The following is a 12,077-nucleotide window of genomic DNA, read 5'->3' on the forward strand; positions in this document are numbered from 1 at the left end:
GCCATTTTGATCTGCAATTCTCTTATTAAGCGTCAGCTTCATTGTCAAAATTGGTGAAATAATGTTGTATTAATTGTACTCTGCTCTTAACCCTTTCCTTTTTTCCATATTCCCTTTCTAAGCACCATTCTTTTAATCTAAATTGGCTTCCTTCACTAAGCATCTGTGGAAACCCACCCAACCACAGAACATTAGTGCCAGCACTTCATGTGCATTATAGTTCAATTAATGGACCTGAGAAATTTGATTCTCTCAGGAGTTCCTTAAACCATTATTAAATATTTTTGTACAACTGTAATGGGGCTCTGGCTAGATTTCCTACTGTGAACAAACTACATTTATGAAATATACAATAAATATTCACAAGCAATTAACAAACTCTGCCATCGTGCCAATGAAGATGATAGTACAGAAGCTTGGTCAAACAGGCAGAAATTTAGATTCACCTATTTATCACTTGTACACACTGAAATATACAGTGAAACATATCATTTGCATGAACAACCAACACAACCCAAGGATATGCTGGGGGCAGCCTACAAGTGTCCCACATAATATTCAGCAGAAGTACATAAGCAACAGAACAATGAAAGCAAGACAGATAGATAGATAGATAGATAGATACTTTCTTCAATGCTAGGACAGGGTGTCTTTTCACCACCGATGCCCATCCCCCCCCACATCCAGTCCTTGGCCCAGGACTCCCAGACATTGGGCCTCTAGCATCCAGTTTCTAGTCCGGACTCGCAGATGTAACATGCCTAATCCAAGGAAAGAAACCTTGATATTTGGACCATGCTTTCATGGTGGAGACTGGTGGGGGAGGCAGGCAAGAAGCCGACGAGGCACAATCAGGTACAAAGTTCAATCAGGCATGATCCATTTGAACAGCAAGCTCGAAAAGGGCCACAGGATCTACTTCAGCTTCTACTGTTCATGGCAAGATGGAGAAATCAAAGGAGAGAGTACAGAGCTCGGGGCAAAGGAACTGAAACAAAACAGTGTAAGCAGAAACACACAACACACCAGATTTCAAATCATAGGGCACCTGACAAGGAAGAGCATTTGTGGAAATGGAGCACAGTAGGAATATGTGCCAATATAAAGAGGGATCAGAGCAAGGATCAGTTTATCTGGATGGCAAAGGCAATTGTTCCACACAACCACCTCCCCCAGACAATCTGCAGCAGGGATGGAAACATACAATGTTCCAAAGACAGAAAGACACATTTTGGAGGAGAATATGGCCAGAAATATATGTGGAGGTCAAACAGACATTATTTCAGGAGACTCAAATGAATAGATTTCTACATGACTTTGAGATGATAGATCTGGAGTGAGAACCAGTATCATGGATGCTGGCTGATTATCATAATGTTAAATTAAGGAAACTGCAAATACCAAAGCAATCCTATCAGTTTTACTCTTTTCATAGATTCAGACAAATTATTTTACAAATACCTATCCGATATGCTTTTCAAAGCACTAACTGATCATTGCCGGCACTTCCACAAGTGATAGATTTCAGATTAGGTAAAATAGCTTCTTCTTACTGAACCACATCAGATCGAATGCAGAGATTGGTGTGTCAAGTGTGCATGCAGCCGTCTGATTCGACTGAGCCTCTCTCTTTGTGCGGGCCTTCGAGTGTGAATGCTTTTTTGTATTGGTGGGCCAGGTTCATCACTCCTGCCCTGCGAGTTGTCTTGTGTGTACCATGATTAACCTGACTCGGTAAAAAACGTTTAATCCTACAGCTCCATGCATACACAACACTTAGATCTTCAACATTGTAAAGCTTTTCCTCCAGGGTCTTAATGTACAAGTTGGGGTTGTCACTGCTACAGCATTAGAAATCACAGCCAATTTATACTATGCAAATTCCCTAAAACAGCTACGAGAAATTAATTTAAAAAAGTAAATGTTGCAAAAGTGTTAGTTGACGGATAGATATTGAATAGGACAGCAGAAAACTGCTCAAAAATCCAGCTAACTTTGTAAAAATTTAACTTACTCAAGCATAAGCACCATCTGACCCAATGACAAATGGTAGAAACAGCAGCAAATGCACAATGTAACCCCAAATGCATTTGACAGTGTACAAAAGAACCCTAACCTCCAACTACTCTGATCAAATTCTACTCTGCTCTGGTTAAATTTCCTTCCCACATCCTCGCCCTCCCTCGGAATTATTTTAAATCCAACTGCTGTCCCACTGAGGCAAGAGTGGAGCATTCACTCACTTCGAAAGGAAATGCATCCTGCCTGGGATTAAAATGCAGGAAGTATCCAACTATTGTATTCAACCCCAGCAGCATGCATTTGTGGAACACATCTTTTTATACAGCAAAATACTTCCTCTGGGAAAAATGCCTGGTCAAAGCAATTTTTTTTGCAGACCATCTGTTGAACCCCTTTTTTATTTTAAAAAAATCTATGAAACTTAGACTTGTGTTAGTGATCTTCTGAGAGAAAAAAAGATGCTGAGATTTTGCTTAAGTGCAAAATAGATTCCCCCCTTCCCCAATTTATGGGAAACCTATACACACAGATGAGTGCCTGAGAGACTGGCAGGATGGTTTTGCCAGCTGCTATGGGCAGGAGGCATCTTCTGCCAGGTAAGAATGGGGTAATTCTGTGTGTCTTTGCTTCCCAACATCCATCTCCACAACTCTATACCTGTAAACCACAACTACTGGGGGCTAGGTTGAGCCGAGCAGAGTAGGGAGGACTGAGCTACTCACTGGGTCAATGAGGCTGGATCGCCACCACACTTCCCACACCTGCTCACTACCCCATCACAGCTGTACGCACACGCGCACACGCACACACGCACACACGCCTACCTTTTGCTCATTTCTGACTTAAGAACTGTTCCGGTTTACAGAGTTCAGGGAACAGAACCATGCCGTAATTTAGGAACTACTTGTTAAAAAGGAGAAATCAGCCACAATGGAAGAGTTAGATACTACCTGGCAAATCCCCAATGGCAGAAATTGGTGATGCTACTGGTTTCACCACAAAGATGAGGACGGGTTGGGGTGGGAGGGAAAGGAATATAACTGCCCTGCTCATCTAGAAACTTAGTTCTGAAAAAGTTCAACTTTCAGTCACCTGCAACGCAGTAAACCCTCAGGTCATAGAACTGAAGAATACAAACAACACACAAAAATGCTGGAGGAACACAACAGGTCAGGCAACATCCATGGAAATGAACAAAAAGTTGTCACTTCAGACTGGGAATGCAAACGTCTGCCTACACACGCTTTGAGGCCAAGCCTCAAGTCTTTGCTGGCCCACTCACTGGAATATATGGGAGAAGTAGCTTTGCAGCAGACATACACAAGTAACCTGGTTTAATTCCTGGAAGGAGTCTATACAAACACTCAGGTTTCCTCCAGATTCTTCCCACATTCCAAAGATTAGAAAGTTAATGGTGACATGGGTGCAATTGGGCAGCACAGGCTCATCAAAATGAGACGTACAAAAAAGCTGGATGAACTCAGCAGGTCGGGCAGCATCCGTTGAAAGAAGCAGTCAACGTTTCTGCTCGAGACCCTTCGTCAGGACTAAAGAAGGATGGGGCAGGGGCCCTATAAAGAAGGTGGGGGGAGGGTGGAAACCCAATCAGAGGAAAGATCAAGGGGTGGGGGAGGGGAAGCAGAGAGGGGATAGGCAGGAGAGGTGAAGAAGGAATCTAAGGGGAAAGCACTATGTGTAGTAGAAGAAGGCAAAGTCATGAGAGGTGACAGGCAGCTAGAAGAGGAGACAGAGTGAAGGTGGGATGTGGGAAGGGGCAGGGAGGGAATTAACCAGAAGTTGGAGAATTCGTTGTTCATACCAAGGGGCTGGAGACTACCCAGACGGTATATGAGATGTTGTTCCTCCAACCGCAGTTTGGCCTCATCATGGCAGTAGAGGAGGCCATGTATGGACATATCCGAATGGGAACGTGAAGCAGAGTTGAAGTGAGTGGCAACCGGGAGATACTGTCTGTTGTTGTTGTTGTAGGTGCTTGACAAAGCGGTCCCCCAATCTGCATCGGGTCTCGCCGATGTAGAGGAGGCTGCACCGAGAGCACCGGATGCAATAGATGACCCCAACAGACTCACAAGTGAAGTGTTGCCTCACCTGGAAGGACTGTTTGGGGCCCTGAATCTCACCGATGTAGAGGAGGCCGCACCGGGAGCAGATTGGAGGACCGCTTCGTCAAGCGCCTACGCTCCGTCCACAACAACAGACAGGATCTCCCGGTTGCCACTCACCTCAACTCTCCTTCACATTCCCATTCAGATATGTCCATACATGGCCTCCTCTACTGCCATGATGAGGCCAAACTCAGGTTGGAAGAACAACATCTCATATACTGTCTGGGTAGTCTCCAGCCCCTTGGTACGAACACCAAATTCTCCAACTTCTGGTAATTCCCTCCCTCTCCCTTACCCCATCCCACCTTCACTCTGTCTCCTATTCCAGCTGCCTATCGCCTCTCATGACTCTGCCTTCTTCTACTACCCATAGTGCTTTCCCCTTAGATTCCTTCTTCACCTCTCCTGCCTATCCCCTCCCTGCTTCCCCTCCCCCACCCCTTGATCTTTCCTCTGATTGGTTTTCCACCCTCCCCCCACCTTCTTTATAGGGCTCCAGCCCCCTCCTTTAGTCCTGACGAAGGGTCTCGACCCAAAACGTTGACTGCTTCTTTCAACGGATGCTGCCCGACCTGCTGAGTTCATCCAGCTTTTTTGTACGTCTTGATTTGAACACAGCATCTGCAGTGTACTTTGTGTTTACTCATCAAAATGACCTGTTACTGTGCTGTATTTCTAAACAAAAATTTAAAAATGTTAAAGGTTGTTGGCCAGAAGAAACTACAGTCTACAATTAGTGGATTTGACAAATCAAGGACACCGGAAGCAGACAAACTAGTTGCCTTTGCTCTCCCCCCAACACCCCATTCTGTGAATTCTGAATTGATTCTTGCTCTGGGATAATCTAATCAGAGCAATGGAATGTGGACACAAGGAACTTCAGGTAATGACCAACTAAATCTGAGACCATCTCAGATAAGTAGCTACTTATTATGTAAAATGCCAGACCTACCAAAGTGGTAATCTGTAATCAATATGTTGGGCCGCCAATAGATCCTCAGAGATGTTGACACCAAGGAATTTCAAACTGCTCACCCTCAAACTGCTGGAGGAACTCTGCAGGTCAGGCAGCAACTATGGAAAAAAGTATAGTCAACATTTTGGGCCAAACCCTTCGGCAGTCCAGCATTTTGTGTGTGTTGCTCAGATTTCCAGCATCTGCAGATTTTCTGTTTGAAGTGGAAAGGGTGAGCAGTTTCACAATGAGGACTACTATGCATTTTCCCTTGGCCTTCCCTTCCTGAAATCAACAATCAGTTCCTTGGTCTTACTGATGTTGAGTTTAAGGTTGTTGTGACACCACTCAACCAGCTGATTTATCTTGCTCCTGTACGGTTCCACCTCATTACCAAATGAAATCCTGACACACAATTATAGTTGGCATTGGCAAATTTATAGATGGTGTTTCAGCTGTGCCAGGTCACACAATTGTAGAGAGAGGAGAGCAGTGGGCTAAGCATGCATCCTTGCTGTGCACCAGTGTTGATCGTCAGTGAGGAGGAGATGCACCCCCACCCTATCACGCATGTACCTATTCTGTAATATACTAAAATCATGCCGTTCCTCACTGACTGTGGTTTCCCGGTGAGGAAGTTAAGAATCCAGTTGCAGAAGGAGATACAGAGGCCCAGGTTATGGAGCTTGTTGATTAGAACCGAGGATATGATTGCATTGAACACTGTGCTGTAATGAATAATCAGCAGCCTGATGTAGGTTCTGCTATTATCCAGGTGGTCCAAGGCCCAGTAGAGAACCAGTGAGGTTGCTTGCACTGCAGACCTATTGTGGAGATAGGCAAATTGCGGCAGGACCAGTTTCATCCTGAGACAGGAGTTGTTTCTCAAAGCACTTCACAGCAGAAGTGAGTGCCACTGGGCAACAGTCATTGAGGCAGCTCACCCTGATCTGCTTGGACACTGGTATTATTGTCGCCCTTTCGAAGCAGGTGGGAACCTCTGAATGCAGCAGTGAGAGATTGAAGATTTCCTTGAACACTCCAGCCAGTTGGCTGGCACTGGTTTTCAGAGCCTCACCAGTTATACCATCAGGTCTTGACACCTTGCGAGGATTCACCCTCTTTAAAGATGTTCTGATGTCCAAGACAGAGATCACAGCATCACCAGATGTTGCAGGGATTTGCACAGGTGTCATTTTATTCTCCCTTTCAAAGTCTGCATGAGGTGGTTCAACTCATCTGGGAGTGAAGCATAACAGCCATTCATGCTTTTAAGTTTCTCTTTGTAGGGAGTAATGGCCTGCAAACCCTGGCAGAGCTGAAATACATCTGATTCCATCTCTAACCTCAATCTGAATTGTTTTTTGCCCTTAACTCCGAAGCTACATCTCAGTGAAGAGAGATCATCATTGAAAAATTTGACGCAGCTCAACTGTGTCAGTGCAGCCTTTGGCCATATGAGGATGATGTTTGAAAGTCAAGTCCTCACATTTAACATTCAGTTTAGTCTACCAGGACAGTGATCCACACAGCCCATTGTCCAAACACATCTTTATTAGTACCAAAGACATAGTTCAAACGAGGTCTAAACCAGCTCTAAACCAAACCTAATATAGTTATAACTAGGTCTAAAACAAATACTGACTGGATCTATAAAATTAGGGCACTGAAAGTAGGGCAAAATGTTCCTTGTTAATTTAACTCAGACTGAGGACTCTCTTACACAACCAGGTACAAAACAGATTCTAGAAAACTACACAGCGCAAGTTCCTTTTTGACCTCATGTACACCACCCCCATGCAACCCCACTTCGAATCCCACCAACACAGACCACTACACATTGCACCCCCACTCCATCACGTATGTACCCATTCTGTAATATATTGAAATCAAGCCAGCAGGCAGAATTTAAATTTTAAAAATTAAGCAACATCTCAAAAAGTAGGAAATCTTCCCATGCACCAGCAAGTACAGAAACAGGATAGAGCAGAGATAACTAAGAAGAGAGAAAATATAAACTTCTTTGAAAGTGAATAAATCTTCAAACACCCTACTGTTTAAATACGACAAAAGGGAAATATTTCCAGCGGTTCTGATGATCATTTTCTAATCTTCCCTGGGAACAAGAGCAGCACCAGAAGACTGTTAATGTTGCATTGTTGTTTAAAAAAGATAAATGAAAATTGGCCAAATACCTTAAATTCAGAGGCATGTATTTATTGTAATCATGTCTAACGAATCTTCATTTAGAAAGGCAAATTAATCAAGAAAGCCTGCACATATTTGTTAAGGGAGGATCGCATCAGACTAATTTGATCTTTGTGAGGTGGTAATGTGAAGGGTTGATGACAGCAATGTACTTGATATGATTAAATGCATTTTTGCAAGGTTTTAAAATGTATCACATGGCAGATTTTTGTCAAAAGCCATGGGATTCAACAAGGGAAATTGGTAGAGTGACAGGAAACAAAGAGCAATGACTCGTGGTCAGTTATACAAATGGAAAGCTGTTACTAATGAACTTCCAATACAACTCGGTACTTGGATCCTGACTCTTTGCAAAGGGGACCAACCATGTTATGTTGTCTGGGTTGTGGAAATCTGTCCCTACAGAACTCACAATAGGATTAAAGGTAGTTTAGGGGATCTAAGGGAAATTTTACATAAACTGGTAAGAATCTGGAACGCAATACCTGAGGAGATAGTGACAGCAGACACTCATGACATTAAAGCAGCATCTAGAGTCTAGACCAAAGGTTCCCAACCTTTTTTATGCCATGGACCCCTACCATTAACGAAATCCCTGATCTAATCAAGTACTTGAGTCTTGGGATTAGTCATATGTACAATGGACAATATAGACAAGGTGCACTGAAGAGCCTTTGTTTGTGTTATATGGCTCCATGACTCTACCAGTTGCTGTGAAACTCTTTATAAAAGAGCACACAAATACTCCATTTCAGAACCAAAGCATTTCACAGTAAATTTTCCTAATGATGATTTCAATACAACTTTCTGCAAAGCACAACAATCTTACTTCCCAGGATAACCTACGAGAAAAACAAACTTTAACTGAATTAAAATACTTATCTATGATCCAGAAACAGAGTCTAAGGCACAAGGGCTAATTTTTAAAATGCTGATAGGAATGCATGTTAAATTGAATGGTTCTTTCCAAAATAATTGACAGAAGTATGACAAATTGAATGGTCTGTGTTTGCTCTGTAGAGAGCAAGGGCTCCTAATGTATTTTATGCCATGGATCCCTACCATTAACTGAGGGGTCTGTGGACCCTGGATAGAGCTACAAAGCACAGAAAGACTTTTCAGCCCATCAAGTCCATGCCTACACTTTTGCCCATGTTCACTATTTCCACTTGCCAGTATTAGATCCGCATCCTTCTAGGTCTTACGTAGTTACTCCATGATGGTGCCTCAATCTACCACAACTACTATCAGCACATTCCAACTACTGCATCTTACCGCTCAGATCCCCTTTAAAATTCATTCCTATCACCTCAAATCTACATCCTCATTTTTGTTACTGCCCCATCTATACCTCAATCATATAATTCTCTATCAGGTCACTTCCCTCTGCATTTCAGGGGAAACAAGCCTGGCCTACCCAATATCTCCCCATTACCAAAGCATCTTGCTAAGCCTCCTAGGCATTCTCTCCGGCTCAACAATTTTACGTCTATGAGAGATGGTGGGACTACAGCAATGGAGAAAGGAAGAAAGTAATGCAGCAAAACACAGAATCCCGGGATTCTGTTACAGGCAAACGAACTTCTGCCAGGTAGTTACTGTGTTGCCTTTAAGGCATTTATTTAGCTTTATTACATTTTTGCTTTAATAATTTGTTTGTAATTATTTTATAGTTAAAGTTAAGGTTGATAACTACGTTGCAGTTTGTTGAAGGTAAATTTATTATCTGTGATGTATCGCAGCATGTGATGACGTCACACCTGGTTTTGCCTCATCTTGTGGGTAAATACTGGTTTAGAGAACAGGGAAGGCGGGGGCTTGTGTGTGCAGGATCAGCGCGAGAAAAGTTCCATTTCTACGCACTAAGAAACATCATAGAAGCAACGCTGTAAGTTCATATGACAGTTGATAATGTTGAAGTAAAAATGTTAAAGCTGTTTCTGTTAAAAGAAATGACGGTTGATAAAGTTTATTTTCTTGTGCTATTGAAAGCGTTGCTGGAAAGTTTGTGTTGAAGTGTATTTAAAGTTGTTGATGGCGTAGGTAGATCCTGACTGTATGTTGTACTGTAAATGAGACTTTAATGTAATATAGTTTGTTGTAGTTTTACTTTTACAAGTATTTATGATGTAAATGTGATGCTAAGAAGGAAACAAATACCGTATATATTTTGTGAGCAAACATGAGGAAATCTGCAGATGCTGGAAATTCAAACACACACAAAATGCTGGTGGAACACAGCAGACCAGGCAGCATCTATAGGAAGAAGCACTGTCGACGTTTCCGGCTGAGACCCTTCGACAGGCCTTCGTCCTGACGAAGGGTCTTGGCCCAAAACGCCGACAGTGCTTCTTCCTATAGATGCTGCCTGGCCTGCTGTGTTCCACCAGCATTTTGTGTGTGTTGTCTGTATATATTTTGTATTGTTTTATTAACAGTTTTCACCATACGTTAATGTGGAAGAGTGAACAGTAAGTAAATGGTTAATCTTACTGTGATCCTGTCCTCGTTGACTTCGGTTTAACTTGATGTTTAGTTCAGAGTTTCTACACCCTGCACGAGAACACTCAGTTACCATACATCAAGTACAACTTCACCCTATTAATTTCCTCATGGATGTGATGGAAATTATTCTCTTTCCTGCCCACAGACTTTCTATAGTAATAAACTTTACTGTGGCTGCCACGGTCAAAACATTCTGCGAACAATTGAGCCTGTCATTCTGAGAAGTCTCTGGACTTGGAGAGCTAGACACCCAAGAGAAGGAAAACAGTAGTTTGCATGCCATCCAAGGAGGCAATGAGTGATCAGACGATCTGGACAATCCATCAACTTAACGAGCGGGTCTGCATGGTGCAGCCCCAGTGTTTCTATTTGTCCTTAAATACCAAAACCAGACCTCATAGGCAACCCTTTCACTTCCAAAAGCAAGAAATTAATTATTGTAGGAAAACCTAGGATTTCTTTAGGTTCCCATACAACAACGCATGGAGCATTACGCTAGGTACCCAGTACATCAGTGTGCTTGGCAGCACATCAAGGTCATGCTATGAGACATAGCACTGCACAGCTCCAAAGAAAGTTTGTATCCTGACCATGGTGGCTGACTGGATGGAGTTTGTACATTGGCTTTGTGACTGTAGGTGCTTTTCCTCACACATACATATTAGTTACTTGGTTACTGAAAACTCTGTCTCGTGTAGGTCAGTCACAGGAGAATCGTGAAATTGATTGGTATAGAGAAATACTATGAGAATTGCTGTGGACTCAATAACTCCATGGCCTCAGTATTGTTCATTTATTATTTGATTTATTTTGTATTTGCACAGTTTGTCTTCTTTTGTATATTGGTCAGTTCTTGAGTGTCGCTTTGCACTGTTCCTCTCCATGCCTTGTGGGACATCAACAGAAACTTTGCCATTCCTTTAGCATTTGTCTGTTTTTTTTAAAAAAAAACAAGTCAGAGTTGTGGAAAGCTTGCAAAGAGCTTGGCAGATTTGAACCGGGGACCAGTCGCCTCAGAGTCCAGTGCAGATGCCACTACACCACCAGCTGGCTAGTGGTCTTGCATTAATTCTATAGCATTTCTTTGTTCTACCGTAAGAAAATGAATCTCAGGGGGTCTATATGGTAACACCTGTAGTTTGATAATAAACTTACTTTGAACATTGAAAATATATTACGGACAAAAAGGGTTAAAGAGGTCTGATGGGAGATGGCACATTATATGAACTCAACGGCTTCCTACATAGTGGGAAATGTGACCCATTTTATAGAAAAAAGTACAACAGAGAAACAGGCCCTTCGGCCCTTCTAGTCCATGCCTAGCCATTTAAGCTAATTACTCCCATCAGCCTGCATCAGGTCTTTGCTCTCTATACCCCTATCTAAATTTCTCTTATCGAAGATTCCATCAGCACTTGTTCCTGGGAATCCATCTTTAGTGCTAAATGTGGTAAAAGCTGATGGAATCTGCTCTCCCTGTCCTTTCAATAACACACCACACATCACAAGGCACAGCATGACTATGACTAATGTCTTCAATAGTTCATCCTGAGTGATGTTTATTTGGTTGGCTAAAAGGTTCATTAAGGACATTTTATTACATATATTAATACACGGCGTACAAAAGCCAGCTAGAGTCCTTAATGCTGTTCAATAAAAACCCATTTACCACTGACAAATTTGTGATCCATGCAAAGCTGTTCATCTGCAATATTTAATAATGGATAATACTGCAGCCCAACCGTCTAATGTGAAATAATAGAGGCAGAAGTGAACAAGACAAAGCGTTCTCTTCAGATCAAACTATAAAAAGCACAATAGAGCCTCAGTAGCTCTACTGACCACCAGTTTTGCTATTCTTTACAATTAAATACCAGATATATTCTACTGTGAAAAGCATGCTGATGTAAGTAGCAATCATGAGAATTAGATGAAAGTAAAACAATAAAAAGTCTATGTCTCGTTTTTATTGCCTCCAATAGAAGTAATTTGCCTATTGTATTTATTTATTGAGAAATAGCACCGAATAGATATTCTGGCCTTTCAAACCCTGCTGCCCAGCAATCCCCCAATTTAATCCTAAACTAATCATGGGACAATTTACAATGATCAATTAATCTACCAACCAGTATGTCTTTGGACTGTGGGAGAAAACCAGAGCACCTGGAGGATACCCACATGGTCAGAGGGAGAATGTACAAACTCCTTACAGACAACGGTGGTTCACCAGTACTGTAAAGTGTCATGCTAACCACTATGCT

The 12,077-nt window shown here is 42.3% G+C and overlaps 1 protein-coding gene across 3 annotated transcripts in view; it reads right to left on the reverse strand.

Annotated features, from left to right (window-relative positions):
- coro1cb (coronin, actin binding protein, 1Cb) overlaps window positions 1-12,077 on the reverse strand; it is a 213,891-nt gene that overhangs the window by 133,906 nt on the left and 67,908 nt on the right. The window contains exon 1 of one of the 3 annotated variants that reach the window (XM_073065831.1): window positions 5,101-5,119. The exons of the other annotated variants lie outside the window; for them this stretch is intronic. The gene's annotated coding sequence lies outside the window, so the exon portion shown is untranslated. Of the gene's footprint in view, window positions 1-5,100; window positions 5,120-12,077 lie in introns of those variants that run through there. 3 annotated transcript variants of the gene reach the window in all.

This window comes from Hemitrygon akajei, chromosome 14, assembly GCF_048418815.1.
Source record: "Hemitrygon akajei chromosome 14, sHemAka1.3, whole genome shotgun sequence".
NCBI lineage: Eukaryota > Metazoa > Chordata > Chondrichthyes > Myliobatiformes > Dasyatidae > Hemitrygon > Hemitrygon akajei.